Source organism: Ixodes scapularis, unplaced genomic scaffold, assembly GCF_016920785.2.
Source record: "Ixodes scapularis isolate PalLabHiFi unplaced genomic scaffold, ASM1692078v2 PGA_scaffold4__175_contigs__length_147842914, whole genome shotgun sequence".
Lineage (NCBI taxonomy): Eukaryota > Metazoa > Arthropoda > Arachnida > Ixodida > Ixodidae > Ixodes > Ixodes scapularis.
Window position 1 is genome coordinate 92,111,055 of NW_024609879.1, and position 17,294 is coordinate 92,128,348.

Genomic DNA, 17,294 nt, shown 5'->3' on the forward strand with positions numbered 1-17,294 from the left:
GATCCCTCCCAAACCGACCGCTCCGGTTGTTCCTGCCAGAGGTGGTCCCGCATTCCCTCGCTCACCGCTTCTTGTTGTACCCACGGTGGAAGAAACACATCTAGGAGATGCGGCGGCCACATTACGTTCGGTGCACCGAGCGCGCTTCACTCGGACGGGGATAGATGGCGCCCAAGTATGCGATCCCTCCCAAACCGACCGCTCCGGTTGTTCCTGCCAGAGGTGGTCCCGCATTCCCTCGCTCACCGCTTCTTGTTGTACCCACGGTGGAAGAAACACATCTAGGAGATGCGGCGGCCACATTACGTTCGGTGCACCGAGCGCGCTTCACTCGCACGGGGATAGATGGCGCCCAAGTATGCGATCCCTCCCAAACCGACCGCTCCGGTTGTTCCTGCCAGAGGTGGTCCCGCATTCCCTCGCTCACCGCTTCTTGTTGTACCCACGGTGGAAGAAACACATCTAGGAGATGCGGCGGCCACATTACGTTCGGTGCACCGAGCGCGCTTCACTCGGACGGGGATAGATGGCGCCCAAGTATGCGATCCCTCCCAAACCGACCGCTCCGGTTGTTCCTGCCAGAGGTAGTCCCGCATTCCCTCGCTCACCGCTTCTTGTTGTACCCACGGTGGAAGAAACACATCTAGGAGATGCGGCGGCCACATTACGTTCGGTGCACCGAGCGCGCTTCACTCGCACGGGGATAGATGGCGCCCAAGTATGCGATCCCTCCCAAACCGACCGCTCCGGTTGTTCCTGCCAGAGGTGGTCCCGCATTCCCTCGCTCACCGCTTCTTGTTGTACCCACGGTGGAAGAAACACATCTAGGAGATGCGGCGGCCACATTACGTTCGGTGCACCGAGCGCGCTTCACTCGCACGGGGATAGATGGCGCCCAAGTATGCGATCCCTCCCAAACCGACCGCTCCGGTTGTTCCTGCCAGAGGTGGTCCCGCATTCCCTCGTTCACCGCTTCTTGTTGTACCCACGGTGGAAGAAACACATCTAGGAGATGCGGCGGCCACATTACGTTCGGTGCACCGAGCGCGCTTCACTCGGACGGGGATAGATGGCGCCCAAGTATGCGATCCCTCCCAAACCGACCGCTCCGGTTGTTCCTGCCAGAGGTAGTCCCGCATTCCCTCGCTCACCGCTTCTTGTTGTACCCACGGTGGAAGAAACACATCTAGGAGATGCGGCGGCCACATTACGTTCGGTGCACCGAGCGCGCTTCACTCGGACGGGGATAGATGGCGCCCAAGTATGCGATCCCTCCCAAACCGACCGCTCCGGTTGTTCCTGCCAGAGGTGGTCCCGCATTCCCTCGCTCACCGCTTCTTGTTGTACCCACGGTGGAAGAAACACATCTAGGAGATGCGGCGGCCACATTACGTTCGGTGCACCGAGCGCGCTTCACTCGGACGGGGATAGATGGCGCCCAAGTATGCGATCCCTCCCAAACCGACCGCTCCGGTTGTTCCTGCCAGAGGTGGTCCCGCATTCCCTCGTTCACCGCTTCTTGTTGTACCCACGGTGGAAGAAACACATCTAGGAGATGCGGCGGCCACATTACGTTCGGTGCACCGAGCGCGCTTCACTCGGACGGGGATAGATGGCGCCCAAGTATGCGATCCCTCCCAAACCGACCGCTCCGGTTGTTCCTGCCAGAGGTGGTCCCGCATTCCCTCGCTCACCGCTTCTTGTTGTACCCACGGTGGAAGAAACACATCTAGGAGATGCGGCGGCCACATTACGTTCGGTGCACCGAGCGCGCTTCACTCGCACGGGGATAGATGTCGCCCAAGTATGCGATCCCTCCCAAACCGACCGCTCCGGTTGTTCCTGCCAGAGGTGGTCCCGCATTCCCTCGTTCACCGCTTCTTGTTGTACCCACGGTGGAAGAAACACATCTAGGAGATGCGGCGGCCACATTACGTTCGGTGCACCGAGCGCGCTTCACTCGGACGGGGATAGATGGCGCCCAAGTATGCGATCCCTCCCAAACCGACCGCTCCGGTTGTTCCTGCCAGAGGTGGTCCCGCATTCCCTCGCTCACCGCTTCTTGTTGTACCCACGGTGGAAGAAACACATCTAGGAGATGCGGCGGCCACATTACGTTCGGTGCACCGAGCGCGCTTCACTCGGACGGGGATAGATGGCGCCCAAGTATGCGATCCCTCCCAAACCGACCGCTCCGGTTGTTCCTGCCAGAGGTGGTCCCGCATTCCCTCGTTCACCGCTTCTTATTGTACCCACGGTGGAAGAAACACATCTAGGAGATGCGGCGGCCACATTACGTTCGGTGCACCGAGCGCGCTTCACTCGGACGGGGATAGATGGCGCCCAAGTATGCGATCCCTCCCAAACCGACCGCTCCGGTTGTTCCTGCCAGAGGTGGTCCCGCATTCCCTCGTTCACCGCTTCTTGTTGTACCCACGGTGGAAGAAACACATCTAGGAGATGCGGCGGCCACATTACGTTCGGTGCACCGAGCGCGCTTCACTCGCACGGGGATAGATGGCGCCCAAGTATGCGATCCCTCCCAAACCGACCGCTCCGGTTGTTCCTGCCAGAGGTGGTCCCGCATTCCCTCGTTCACCGCTTCTTATTGTACCCACGGTGGAAGAAACACATCTAGGAGATGCGGCGGCCACATTACGTTCGGTGCACCGAGCGCGCTTCACTCGGACGGGGATAGATGGCGCCCAAGTATGCGATCCCTCCCAAACCGACCGCTCCGGTTGTTCCTGCCAGAGGTGGTCCCGCATTCCCTCGTTCACCGCTTCTTGTTGTACCCACGGTGGAAGAAACACATCTAGGAGATGCGGCGGCCACATTACGTTCGGTGCACCGAGCGCGCTTCACTCGGACGGGGATAGATGGCGCCCAAGTATGCGATCCCTCCCAAACCGACCGCTCCGGTTGTTCCTGCCAGAGGTGGTCCCGCATTCCCTCGTTCACCGCTTCTTGTTGTACCCACGGTGGAAGAAACACATCTAGGAGATGCGGCGGCCACATTACGTTCGGTGCACCGAGCGCGCTTCACTCGGACGGGGATAGATGGCGCCCAAGTATGCGATCCCTCCCAAACCGACCGCTCCGGTTGTTCCTGCCAGAGGTGGTCCCGCATTCCCTCGTTCACCGCTTCTTATTGTACCCACGGTGGAAGAAACACATCTAGGAGATGCGGCGGCCACATTACGTTCGGTGCACCGAGCGCGCTTCACTCGGACGGGGATAGATGGCGCCCAAGTATGCGATCCCTCCCAAACCGACCGCTCCGGTTGTTCCTGCCAGAGGTGGTCCCGCATTCCCTCGTTCACCGCTTCTTGTTGTACCCACGGTGGAAGAAACACATCTAGGAGATGCGGCGGCCACATTACGTTCGGTGCACCGAGCGCGCTTCACTCGGACGGGGATAGATGGCGCCCAAGTATGCGATCCCTCCCAAACCGACCGCTCCGGTTGTTCCTGCCAGAGGTGGTCCCGCATTCCCTCGTTCACCGCTTCTTATTGTACCCACGGTGGAAGAAACACATCTAGGAGATGCGGCGGCCACATTACGTTCGGTGCACCGAGCGCGCTTCACTCGGACGGGGATAGATGGCGCCCAAGTATGCGATCCCTCCCAAACCGACCGCTCCGGTTGTTCCTGCCAGAGGTGGTCCCGCATTCCCTCGTTCACCGCTTCTTGTTGTACCCACGGTGGAAGAAACACATCTAGGAGATGCGGCGGCCACATTACGTTCGGTGCACCGAGCGCGCTTCACTCGGACGGGGATAGATGGCGCCCAAGTATGCGATCCCTCCCAAACCGACCGCTCCGGTTGTTTCTGCCAGAGGTGGTCCCGCATTCCCTCGTTCACCGCTTCTTGTTGTACCCACGGTGGAAGAAACACATCTAGGAGATGCGGCGGCCACATTACGTTCGGTGCACCGAGCGCGCTTCACTCGGACGGGGATAGATGGCGCCCAAGTATGCGATCCCTCCCAAACCGACCGCTCCGGTTGTTCCTGCCAGAGGTGGTCCCGCATTCCCTCGTTCACCGCTTCTTGTTGTACCCACGGTGGAAGAAACACATCTAGGAGATGCGGCGGCCACATTACGTTCGGTGCACCGAGCGCGCTTCACTCGCACGGGGATAGATGGCGCCCAAGTATGCGATCCCTCCCAAACCGACCGCTCCGGTTGTTCCTGCCAGAGGTGGTCCCGCATTCCCTCGTTCACCGCTTCTTGTTGTACCCACGGTGGAAGAAACACATCTAGGAGATGCGGCGGCCACATTACGTTCGGTGCACCGAGCGCGCTTCACTCGCACAGGGATAGATGGCGCCCAAGTATGCGATCCCTCCCAAACCGACCGCTCCGGTTGTTCCTGCCAGAGGTGGTCCCGCATTCCCTCGTTCACCGCTTCTTGTTGTACCCACGGTGGAAGAAACACATCTAGGAGATGCGGCGGCCACATTACGTTCGGTGCACCGAGCGCGCTTCACTCGGACGGGGATAGATGGCGCCCAAGTATGCGATCCCTCCCAAACCGACCGCTCCGGTTGTTCCTGCCAGAGGTGGTCCCGCATTCCCTCGTTCACCGCTTCTTGTTGTACCCACGGTGGAAGAAACACATCTAGGAGATGCGGCGGCCACATTACGTTCGGTGCACCGAGCGCGCTTCACTCGGACGGGGATAGATGGCGCCCAAGTATGCGATCCCTCCCAAACCGACCGCTCCGGTTGTTCCTGCCAGAGGTAGTCCCGCATTCCCTCGCTCACCGCTTCTTGTTGTACCCACGGTGGAAGAAACACATCTAGGAGATGCGGCGGCCACATTACGTTCGGTGCACCGAGCGCGCTTCACTCGGACGGGGATAGATGGCGCCCAAGTATGCGATCCCTCCCAAACCGACCGCTCCGGTTGTTCCTGCCAGAGGTGGTCCCGCATTCCCTCGCTCACCGCTTCTTGTTGTACCTACGGTGGAAGATACACATCTAGGAGATGCGGCGGCCACATTACGTTCGGTGCACCGAGCGCGCTTCACTCGGACGGGGATAGATGGCGCCCAAGTATGCGATCCCTCCCAAACCGACCGCTCCGGTTGTTCCTGCCAGAGGTGGTCCCGCATTCCCTCGTTCACCGCTTCTTGTTGTACCCACGGTGGAAGAAACACATCTAGGAGATGCGGCGGCCACATTACGTTCGGTGCACCGAGCGCGCTTCACTCGGACGGGGATAGATGGCGCCCAAGTATGCGATCCCTCCCAAACCGACCGCTCCGGTTGTTCCTGCCAGAGGTGGTCCCGCATTCCCTCGCTCACCGCTTCTTGTTGTACCCACGGTGGAAGAAACACATCTAGGAGATGCGGCGGCCACATTACGTTCGGTGCACCGAGCGCGCTTCACTCGCACGGGGATAGATGGCGCCCAAGTATGCGATCCCTCCCAAACCGACCGCTCCGGTTGTTCCTGCCAGAGGTGGTCCCGCATTCCCTCGTTCACCGCTTCTTGTTGTACCCACGGTGGAAGAAACACATCTAGGAGATGCGGCGGCCACATTACGTTCGGTGCACCGAGCGCGCTTCACTCGGACGGGGATAGATGGCGCCCAAGTATGCGATCCCTCCCAAACCGACCGCTCCGGTTGTTCCTGCCAGAGGTGGTCCCGCATTCCCTCGCTCACCGCTTCTTGTTGTACCCACGGTGGAAGAAACACATCTAGGAGATGCGGCGGCCACATTACGTTCGGTGCACCGAGCGCGCTTCACTCGGACGGGGATAGATGGCGCCCAAGTATGCGATCCCTCCCAAACCGACCGCTCCGGTTGTTCCTGCCAGAGGTGGTCCCGCATTCCCTCGTTCACCGCTTCTTGTTGTACCCACGGTGGAAGAAACACATCTAGGAGATGCGGCGGCCACATTACGTTCGGTGCACCGAGCGCGCTTCACTCGGACGGGGATAGATGGCGCCCAAGTATGCGATCCCTCCCAAACCGACCGCTCCGGTTGTTCCTGCCAGAGGTGGTCCCGCATTCCCTCGTTCACCGCTTCTTGTTGTACCCACGGTGGAAGAAACACATCTAGGAGATGCGGCGGCCACATTACGTTCGGTGCACCGAGCGCGCTTCACTCGGACGGGGATAGATGGCGCCCAAGTATGCGATCCCTCCCAAACCGACCGCTCCGGTTGTTCCTGCCAGAGGTGGTCCCGCATTCCCTCGTTCACCGCTTCTTGTTGTACCCACGGTGGAAGAAACACATCTAGGAGATGCGGCGGCCACATTACGTTCGGTGCACCGAGCGCGCTTCACTCGGACGGGGATCGATGGCGCCCAAGTATGCGATCCCTCCCAAACCGACCGCTCCGGTTGTTCCTGCCAGAGGTGGTCCCGCATTCCCTCGCTCACCGCTTCTTGTTGTACCCACGGTGGAAGAAACACATCTAGAAGATGCGGCGGCCACATTACGTTCGGTGCACCGAGCGCGCTTCACTCGCACGGGGATAGATGGCGCCCAAGTATGCGATCCCTCCCAAACCGACCGCTCCGGTTGTTCCTGCCAGAGGTGGTCCCGCATTTCCTCGTTCACCGCTTCTTGTTGTACCCACGGTGGAAGAAACACATCTAGGAGATGCGGCGGCCACATTACGTTCGGTGCACCGAGCGCGCTTCACTCGGACGGGGATAGATGGCGCCCAAGTATGCGATCCCTCCCAAACCGACCGCTCCGGTTGTTCCTGCCAGAGGTGGTCCCGCATTCCCTCGTTCACCGCTTCTTGTTGTACCCACGGTGGAAGAAACACATCTAGGAGATGCGGCGGCCACATTACGTTCGGTGCACCGAGCGCGCTTCACTCGGACGGGGATAGATGGCGCCCAAGTATGCGATCCCTCCCAAACCGACCGCTCCGGTTGTTCCTGCCAGAGGTGGTCCCGCATTCCCTCGTTCACCGCTTCTTGTTGTACCCACGGTGGAAGAAACACATCTAGGAGATGCGGCGGCCACATTACGTTCGGTGCACCGAGCGCGCTTCACTCGGACGGGGATAGATGGCGCCCAAGTATGCGATCCCTCCCAAACCGACCGCTCCGGTTGTTCCTGCCAGAGGTGGTCCCGCATTCCCTCGTTCACCGCTTCTTGTTGTACCCACGGTGGAAGAAACACATCTAGGAGATGCGGCGGCCACATTACGTTCGGTGCACCGAGCGCGCTTCACTCGGACGGGGATAGATGGCGCCCAAGTATGCGATCCCTCCCAAACCGACCGCTCCGGTTGTTCCTGCCAGAGGTGGTCCCGCATTCCCTCGTTCACCGCTTCTTGTTGTACCCACGGTGGAAGAAACACATCTAGGAGATGCGGCGGCCACATTACGTTCGGTGCACCGAGCGCGCTTCACTCGGACGGGGATAGATGGCGCCCAAGTATGCGATCCCTCCCAAACCGACCGCTCCGGTTGTTCCTGCCAGAGGTGGTCCCGCATTCCCTCGCTCACCGCTTCTTGTTGTACCCACGGTGGAAGAAACACATCTAGGAGATGCGGCGGCCACATTACGTTCGGTGCACCGAGCGCGCTTCACTCGCACGGGGATAGATGGCGCCCAAGTATGCGATCCCTCCCAAACCGACCGCTCCGGTTGTTCCTGCCAGAGGTGGTCCCGCATTCCCTCGCTCACCGCTTCTTGTTGTACCCACGGTGGAAGAAACACATCTAGGAGATGCGGCGGCCACATTACGTTCGGTGCACCGAGCGCGCTTCACTCGCACGGGGATAGATGGCGCCCAAGTATGCGATCCCTCCCAAACCGACCGCTCCGGTTGTTCCTGCCAGAGGTGGTCCCGCATTCCCTCGTTCACCGCTTCTTGTTGTACCCACGGTGGAAGAAACACATCTAGGAGATGCGGCGGCCACATTACGTTCGGTGCACCGAGCGCGCTTCACTCGCACGGGGATAGATGGCGCCCAAGTATGCGATCCCTCCCAAACCGACCGCTCCGGTTGTTCCTGCCAGAGGTGGTCCCGCATTCCCTCGTTCACCGCTTCTTGTTGTACCCACGGTGGAAGAAACACATCTAGGAGATGCGGCGGCCACATTACGTTCGGTGCACCGAGCGCGCTTCACTCGCACGGGGATAGATGGCGCCCAAGTATGCGATCCCTCCCAAACCGACCGCTCCGGTTGTTCCTGCCAGAGGTGGTCCCGCATTCCCTCGTTCACCGCTTCTTGTTGTACCCACGGTGGAAGAAACACATCTAGGAGATGCGGCGGCCACATTACGTTCGGTGCACCGAGCGCGCTTCACTCGCACGGGGATAGATGGCGCCCAAGTATGCGATCCCTCCCAAACCGACCGCTCCGGTTGTTCCTGCCAGAGGTGGTCCCGCATTCCCTCGTTCACCGCTTCTTGTTGTACCCACGGTGGAAGAAACACATCTAGGAGATGCGGCGGCCACATTACGTTCGGTGCACCGAGCGCGCTTCACTCGCACGGGGATAGATGGCGCCCAAGTATGCGATCCCTCCCAAACCGACCGCTCCGGTTGTTCCTGCCAGAGGTGGTCCCGCATTCCCTCGTTCACCGCTTCTTGTTGTACCCACGGTGGAAGAAACACATCTAGGAGATGCGGCGGCCACATTACGTTCGGTGCACCGAGCGCGCTTCACTCGCACGGGGATAGATGGCGCCCAAGTATGCGATCCCTCCCAAACGACCGCTCCGGTTGTTCCTGCCAGAGGTGGTCCCGCATTCCCTCGTTCACCGCTTCTTGTTGTACCCACGGTGGAAGAAACACATCTAGGAGATGCGGCGGCCACATTACGTTCGGTGCACCGAGCGCGCTTCACTCGCACGGGGATAGATGGCGCCCAAGTATGCGATCCCTCCCAAACCGACCGCTCCGGTTGTTCCTGCCAGAGGTGGTCCCGCATTCCCTCGTTCACCGCTTCTTGTTGTACCCACGGTGGAAGAAACACATCTAGGAGATGCGGCGGCCACATTACGTTCGGTGCACCGAGCGCGCTTCACTCGCACGGGGATAGATGGCGCCCAAGTATGCGATCCCTCCCAAACCGACCGCTCCGGTTGTTCCTGCCAGAGGTGGTCCCGCATTCCCTCGTTCACCGCTTCTTGTTGTACCCACGGTGGAAGAAACACATCTAGGAGATGCGGCGGCCACATTACGTTCGGTGCACCGAGCGCGCTTCACTCGCACGGGGATAGATGGCGCCCAAGTATGCGATCCCTCCCAAACCGACCGCTCCGGTTGTTCCTGCCAGAGGTGGTCCCGCATTCCCTCGTTCACCGCTTCTTGTTGTACCCACGGTGGAAGAAACACATCTAGGAGATGCGGCGGCCACATTACGTTCGGTGCACCGAGCGCGCTTCACTCGCACGGGGATAGATGGCGCCCAAGTATGCGATCCCTCCCAAACCGACCGCTCCGGTTGTTCCTGCCAGAGGTGGTCCCGCATTCCCTCGTTCACCGCTTCTTGTTGTACCCACGGTGGAAGAAACACATCTAGGAGATGCGGCGGCCACATTACGTTCGGTGCACCGAGCGCGCTTCACTCGCACGGGGATAGATGGCGCCCAAGTATGCGATCCCTCCCAAACCGACCGCTCCGGTTGTTCCTGCCAGAGGTGGTCCCGCATTCCCTCGTTCACCGCTTCTTGTTGTACCCACGGTGGAAGAAACACATCTAGGAGATGCGGCGGCCACATTACGTTCGGTGCACCGAGCGCGCTTCACTCGCACGGGGATAGATGGCGCCCAAGTATGCGATCCCTCCCAAACCGACCGCTCCGGTTGTTCCTGCCAGAGGTGGTCCCGCATTCCCTCGTTCACCGCTTCTTGTTGTACCCACGGTGGAAGAAACACATCTAGGAGATGCGGCGGCCACATTACGTTCGGTGCACCGAGCGCGCTTCACTCGCACGGGGATAGATGGCGCCCAAGTATGCGATCCCTCCCAAACCGACCGCTCCGGTTGTTCCTGCCAGAGGTGGTCCCGCATTCCCTCGTTCACCGCTTCTTGTTGTACCCACGGTGGAAGAAACACATCTAGGAGATGCGGCGGCCACATTACGTTCGGTGCACCGAGCGCGCTTCACTCGCACGGGGATAGATGGCGCCCAAGTATGCGATCCCTCCCAAACCGACCGCTCCGGTTGTTCCTGCCAGAGGTGGTCCCGCATTCCCTCGTTCACCGCTTCTTGTTTTACCCACGGTGGAAGAAACACATCTAGGAGATGCGGCGGCCACATTACGTTCGGTGCACCGAGCGCGCTTCACTCGCACGGGGATAGATGGCGCCCAAGTATGCGATCCCTCCCAAACCGACCGCTCCGGTTGTTCCTGCCAGAGGTGGTCCCGCATTCCCTCGTTCACCGCTTCTTGTTGTACCCACGGTGGAAGAAACACATCTAGGAGATGCGGCGGCCACATTACGTTCGGTGCACCGAGCGCGCTTCACTCGCACGGGGATAGATGGCGCCCAAGTATGCGATCCCTCCCAAACCGACCGCTCCGGTTGTTCCTGCCAGAGGTGGTCCCGCATTCCCTCGTTCACCGCTTCTTGTTGTACCCACGGTGGAAGAAACACATCTAGGAGATGCGGCGGCCACATTACGTTCGGTGCACCGAGCGCGCTTCACTCGCACGGGGATAGATGGCGCCCAAGTATGCGATCCCTCCCAAACCGACCGCTCCGGTTGTTCCTGCCAGAGGTGGTCCCGCATTCCCTCGTTCACCGCTTCTTGTTGTACCCACGGTGGAAGAAACACATCTAGGAGATGCGGCGGCCACATTACGTTCGGTGCACCGAGCGCGCTTCACTCGCACGGGGATAGATGGCGCCCAAGTATGCGATCCCTCCCAAACCGACCGCTCCGGTTGTTCCTGCCAGAGGTGGTCCCGCATTCCCTCGTTCACCGCTTCTTGTTGTACCCACGGTGGAAGAAACACATCTAGGAGATGCGGCGGCCACATTACGTTCGGTGCACCGAGCGCGCTTCACTCGCACGGGGATAGATGGCGCCCAAGTATGCGATCCCTCCCAAACCGACCGCTCCGGTTGTTCCTGCCAGAGGTGGTCCCGCATTCCCTCGTTCACCGCTTCTTGTTGTACCCACGGTGGAAGAAACACATCTAGGAGATGCGGCGGCCACATTACGTTCGGTGCACCGAGCGCGCTTCACTCGCACGGGGATAGATGGCGCCCAAGTATGCGATCCCTCCCAAACCGACCGCTCCGGTTGTTCCTGCCAGAGGTGGTCCCGCATTCCCTCGCTCACCGCTTCTTGTTGTACCCATGGTGGAAGAAACACATCTAGGAGATGCGGCGGCCACATTACGTTCGGTGCACCGAGCGCGCTTCACTCGCACGGGGATAGATGGCGCCCAAGTATGCGATCCCTCCCAAACCGACCGCTCCGGTTGTTCCTGCCAGAGGTGGTCCCGCATTCCCTCGCTCACCGCTTCTTGTTGTACCCACGGTGGAAGAAACACATCTAGGAGATGCGGCGGCCACATTACGTTCGGTGCACCGAGCGCGCTTCACTCGCACGGGGATAGATGGCGCCCAAGTATGCGATCCCTCCCAAACCGACCGCTCCGGTTGTTCCTGCCAGAGGTGGTCCCGCATTCCCTCGTTCACCGCTTCTTGTTGTAGCTCACCGCCGCCACGCCGCCACCAGGTGGCCAGAGTCCGTAAATCTGTGTTCTCTTCCTTCTTCTTCGGGTTAAGAGCTTAAGGTTCACCTTCGAGCACGATGATGGCACCTGTAATCGACACAGCACCAACGCAAAACACGAGGCCAGCCACTGGCCGCACACCCACCACGAAAAAGGCGAGCATGCTGCGCCGTCGACACCCTGTCCGCCGAGGAGGGGCATCATACCTCAGCGCCCTCCGCGGCGGCGAGGGAACTAACTACTCCTGGTTCAAGGCTAGCTCCGAACACGATCTGGTCGCTCACTTCCCGCAGTGTTTCTTCCACCGTGCTGAGAACTCAACCGATCTAGAATGAAATATTGATAGGGATTAAAGAAAATAATTTGGCTGCTTGAGAAAGAAGGCGTTTTCCATGCGACGCAGACCGGCTTCCGGCCAGAGCTCGGTACGCAGGAAAGTCTCTTACTGATTTCGAAGGACCTAGCTAGTCAACAAGCCTAGGGTGACCACCTTCCTCCTAGCGAAATGCGGGACACGCGGGGCAAGGGGGGGGGGGGGGGGTAGAGGAAATATATTAACACGCACACAACGGACCTAGGCTCTGTTAACATATTTATTATCCTGCACTCTTTATACACCTGCTAACTGTATTGTAGCAGTTAAGCTAAAATAATTTCCACTCCCAATGATAAATTTGTTTTAATTCCAAACATGTTATTAAATGTGCCAAAGTTGAAAATATAAAAATGGACGATATCAGAACTCAATGCATGAAATATGAATAAGGAACAGGAAATCTTTTTCGGGTCATTGTCTCCTGTCAACGCTTACGTTTATCAACATGGTCATACACAATGTTTGAACATCATGTTCTTTTTCGACCTTTGCAAATGTGGCTGCCTTCTCTAGAAAAAAAATCCATAGAAACCCTTTCGCATTGACACAGCAATTTGAAAATTATTACAATATTTTATATTTAAACTTTCGGCGAGCTATTTTTCTTACGATATTTTGCCACCAAAGGGAAAGGCACAACGGAGCATGCGCGTCGAATCTCCTGCAAGAACAAAGGTCGCTTCCTGCAATGCTTGGATAGAAAATGGTATATCATTGCGATTCACACGAATACCATGCGACCTCCGCGCTTTCCCATGCCCCGTTGTTCGGTAGCACCATGAGCTGCGGAGTGAATTTTACGGCAGTGTGAAATGCGGGACATTTTGATGATTTTGAATTTCTCGCGGGACGCGGGACACGAGCCCTCAATGCGGGACAGTCCCGCGAGTCGCGGGACGGGTGGTCACCCTAAACAAGCCACCGCCGCGCGGGAAAAACGTTCGTACGCTGGTTGCCGTCGACATTGCAAAGGCGTTTGATTCTGTCTCTCATTGGGCGGTCATCCGCGAGGCGTAGAAGGCTGCAGGATCCACTGCAACGCCCTCAATTTCATCAAGGCGTTCCTGAGGGGACGCACGTTCTTGGTCATGATAGGCGAACATGAGAGCCCACCTAACCCCGACAAGGTAGGCGTACCTAAGGGCTCCGTGCTCTCGCCCCTCATGTTCAACATTGTCATGGCTGGCCTCTCTCACCGACTTCAGGATCTATTAAAACTCTCAACTGTCTGACTTGGGCAATGTGATGTTTTCAAGCGGTTGCATTATATCACCAAAGACAGTCTTATTTTAGTTGTCTGCTGAGGATACCAAAGTCATGGTTCGTGGGCCTTTATCACGCCCGGTACTTACTTTTTATAGGAAAAACGCTCCAGATTAGTAAATTACAACAATTCTAAATATCTGTAACACCGGTGACAAAGCATGAACCAAGTTATCTTCTCTGCTGTTTCAAGAAGTCTTGTTAAAATCAGTAATTTTGTTTGTTTGAAAATCCGTTGAACTTGTGCAACATTTAAAATGATTAATTACCCCACCAAAACTGAAAATAATTACACTGGCACTAAACACCGCAATCAAGCAATAGCTTGATTGCGATGTTTAGCACAGTGTACTGCATTTCAGCACTGCATTGTCAAGATAATTCATCGAACTTATTCAGAAGAAAATTATTTAATTTTAGTTAATTAGCCTAATGATCTACATTTGCTTTGCTCGGGGTGTTGAATTAAGAGATGGGGGCTATTCCACAAGACAATTCAAATAATGTATTAAGTAAGAGTAATATTTACTCCATCTTTCCGCGTTTTGTGCCAAATGATAGCAGTCACCGAAAAAGTCGGATTCAAAAAAAAAAAAAAAGACTGCCATATATAGAGCTAGTGGGAACTTGGCGTACGTAGAGAGACGAGGGGGCCCGGTGCTGCTGCTTTGTTACTGTTGTGTGCGTGGTTAATCTGCGTGTGTTTCGTGTATTCTGTATGTTCAGTGATGTACGGGCATCTCTCTCTACCATATAGCGTTCGAAAGTCGGCGAAACCTAAAGAAAGAAAGAAAAACAACGCGCCTCCGACTTTTTTTTTTTTTTGCCGTTTTGAGCGCCATCTGTTGAAAGCTATATCACTTACACGAGGGGAGGAAGTTTCCTCCATTGAGAGAAAAAGAGGTGACAATTTTCCTCCCTTCTTAGGGGAGCAAATTTCCTCGTCGTTTTGTAGGAGGAAATTTCCTCCCTTTATAGAGCAATATAAGGGACACGCGAGTTCCTCTTTTAAGGGAGGAAGTACTACTCCCTTTTTTTTTTAGAGTGATATATGGTGCTACTTCGAAGAATCCGCACCGACCCCACCTACACTCCGGCCAGCCAAAGGGGAAAACGTCAAGTGTCCGAATGTCGCGATGCAACTACTGCAAAGACAACAAGACTGCCGACCTATAGAACACCAACTCTGGTCTTGTAAGTGTGTAGAGTCAAAAAGACATTCGTGCAAGAGTTTGGTGGCCTCCCCGCCTCCCTGGAAGACTGGATTTTCGCCCCCGTTCCGCCAGGTATCCACGTCGTCGTGGATACCTGGCGGACCTTTTATTGAAGTGGGCATCCAGGTGCACATTTAGATTCTTTTTTTTTTTTTGGTGTCGGTTCCGTGACGCTTAGATCTCACAGCTACAGGCGCTCCCCCTCCCCCCCCCCCCCCCCCCTTCAAATGTTTTTCTCTTGTCTTAAGGCAAATAAACACATATTACTACTATACTTCGTCTCACCCTAGCATGGACTAACTGCGAAGGCTGTGCTAGCGCGAGCGGCCAGCCTTGACTGCCTTGACTAGAGCACTTGCTGCACGAGCGCTCGTGCAGCCACCGCGGCTTCATTCAAAGCGACTTGCTCGCGCTTTTAGCACGCGCGGCTAACAATAGTCCATACTAAGGTGAGACGAAGTATATCCCAACTGATCCCCTCTAGTGACGTTGACAGGAACACACCAAAGAGCGTGCACATAGGTCACTTCTCACGTGATACCCCTGTGTCAATGTCTACCCGGGTCGCACGGGACGAAAACGACGACGACAAAGGAGCTTGGGAATCGTTCGAACGATGACGCCCGAAGGAAGTGGAAGCAAGACAGCAGCAATCGGGTCTTCAACTCGGCCTGTACCGCGAACCCGGCAGGCCGACCGGCCACTGACGAAGGACACAGCCGACCACGTCATGGCGAGGGACACAGCCGACCCGCCCAAATGGGCATTTAGATTTCTACCGATGTCGCCAAGAGGTAAGTTTTATTTACCATTAATTCTGTGGAAAGGCTTCGAATGGGTCACGCTTGATTTGATAGACTACTAGGTATCAGGTCACACGCCCTATCTAGGGTGCCGTTTAAATGCAATAAGGTTTTTTTTTCCAATTCACCTTTCCCTTCACGCCCCACCCACTGAAAACCTCCAGGCGCAACATCGAAACGCAGGCATGTCGCCTACGATTCACCAAGTTCGACTTTTAAAAAGGGGAAATTGAATGGGTTTGGACGTACAAGCCAGGGGGTCGGAGTGTTGGGACCGCTGCCTCATAATAACTCGTGCAGACAAAGCCCATCCCACAAGTCCGATCGTAAACAGAGAAAGAAAATAAATGATAACTGTGAAGTAGAATACAGGGTGTCACAAAAAAAAATTGCAGGGTGTTTTTCGCCGCAAAAATAAACTGGGCATTGCTGAACGCTCATTCTCCGCCCAAAAGGTACAGCTAGAGGTCAGTGTTTAGGTGACTTGTACTGTAACGTAAGAAAACTGTGCTGTGTGAACCGGCCTTTAGACTTAACCTTAAGCATAACCTTACGTGATCATGTGTCACGTATATATAAGTTATCACGTGCCCTGTTAAGTTAGGCCTAACTTTCGTCGTAATCATGCAAGGTTACTTGATTAGTAATCCTGCGAATTCAGGCCCAACGTAAGGATATATAGGCCTAACCTTACGTTGTTCCTGATTACGTAAGTTACGTGAATAACCCAGGAGGACGTGTTAACGTGATCACGTAATCTTAGGTAATCATGCCCATGTTAAGGTAGGCCTAACTTTACGATAGGTTAGGCCTACCTTAGGTTGGGCATAATTACGCAAGCTTTCGTGATTACGTTTTACGTAATCAAGTTACGTAATTTTACGTGCTTACGTGGTCAGTTAGGCCTAACCTTACGTTGGGCATAATTACATAAGATTTCGTGATTACGTTTTACGTAAGCACTTAATCATCCGTTAATCGCATAATCCTCTTACCCCGAGGCGCCGCCCGCGGGCCTTCTTACGTTGGGCCTAATTATGTAGGAGTATGCATGGGAATATCTGATCACGTGATCACGTAATCTTATGTTAATCATATGACCTTTTCACCCCGAGGCACCGCCGTTGTTACGTTGGGCCTAGTTACGCAAGATCGTGTAATCACGCCATCAACTAATCATGTGCTAATCCCGCAACCCTCCCGCCTCGAGACGGCGACGCCTCGAGGCAAGAGGGTTAACTTTTCGTTTGCGCTCATCGTATGTGCACGTTTTTCGATCACAATAACCTAGCGAAGGAAAACAAGTGCCAAGGATGCGCCCAGAAATGTCTCACATTCAAAATTTACAAATTTTGCCGCTTTTACGCACTCTCAAGCCTAGAGACATCTCGGTAGTCATAGTCATACACGGGAAACTGATGCTCCTCAGCAAAACTGCATGCTTGATTTTGTGCGGCACACTTTCCGTTTCAGCACTAGAGCGGCACCATGGCCAAGAAACGGGACAAGTTTTATTCGCATTTATTCGGTATTTTTACGGTACAGTCCTCGTAGCTGCTCGAAAGCGGTAGACTCGAGGCAATACCAACAAACGGGACAAGCTCCATTTGCACTTTTTTTTTGTACTCTTTCAATAGCTGCACGAAAGTGGAACGTTGGATTGCAGTAGAATTTATAGATGGGCTATAGATGGTACAGTGCTAATCACACTTTTCTATAACGCGTCAGCGTGCGGCTTTCTCCGGGGAGCGCTAGACTGGTGGCATTCCCGGAAACTAAGCTAGTCACGTGGCGCAACATGGAAGGGCCCGCTCGAGGGGTGTCCTGCCCACCCTATCAGCTTGACAAGCGATACAAGTGAAGTGCTTTACGACATATCTTTGTTTTTTGATGACGACATCGTTGATACGCCTTCATGCTTTAGTTTGTTTATTGTAGGAGCAATGATGTTT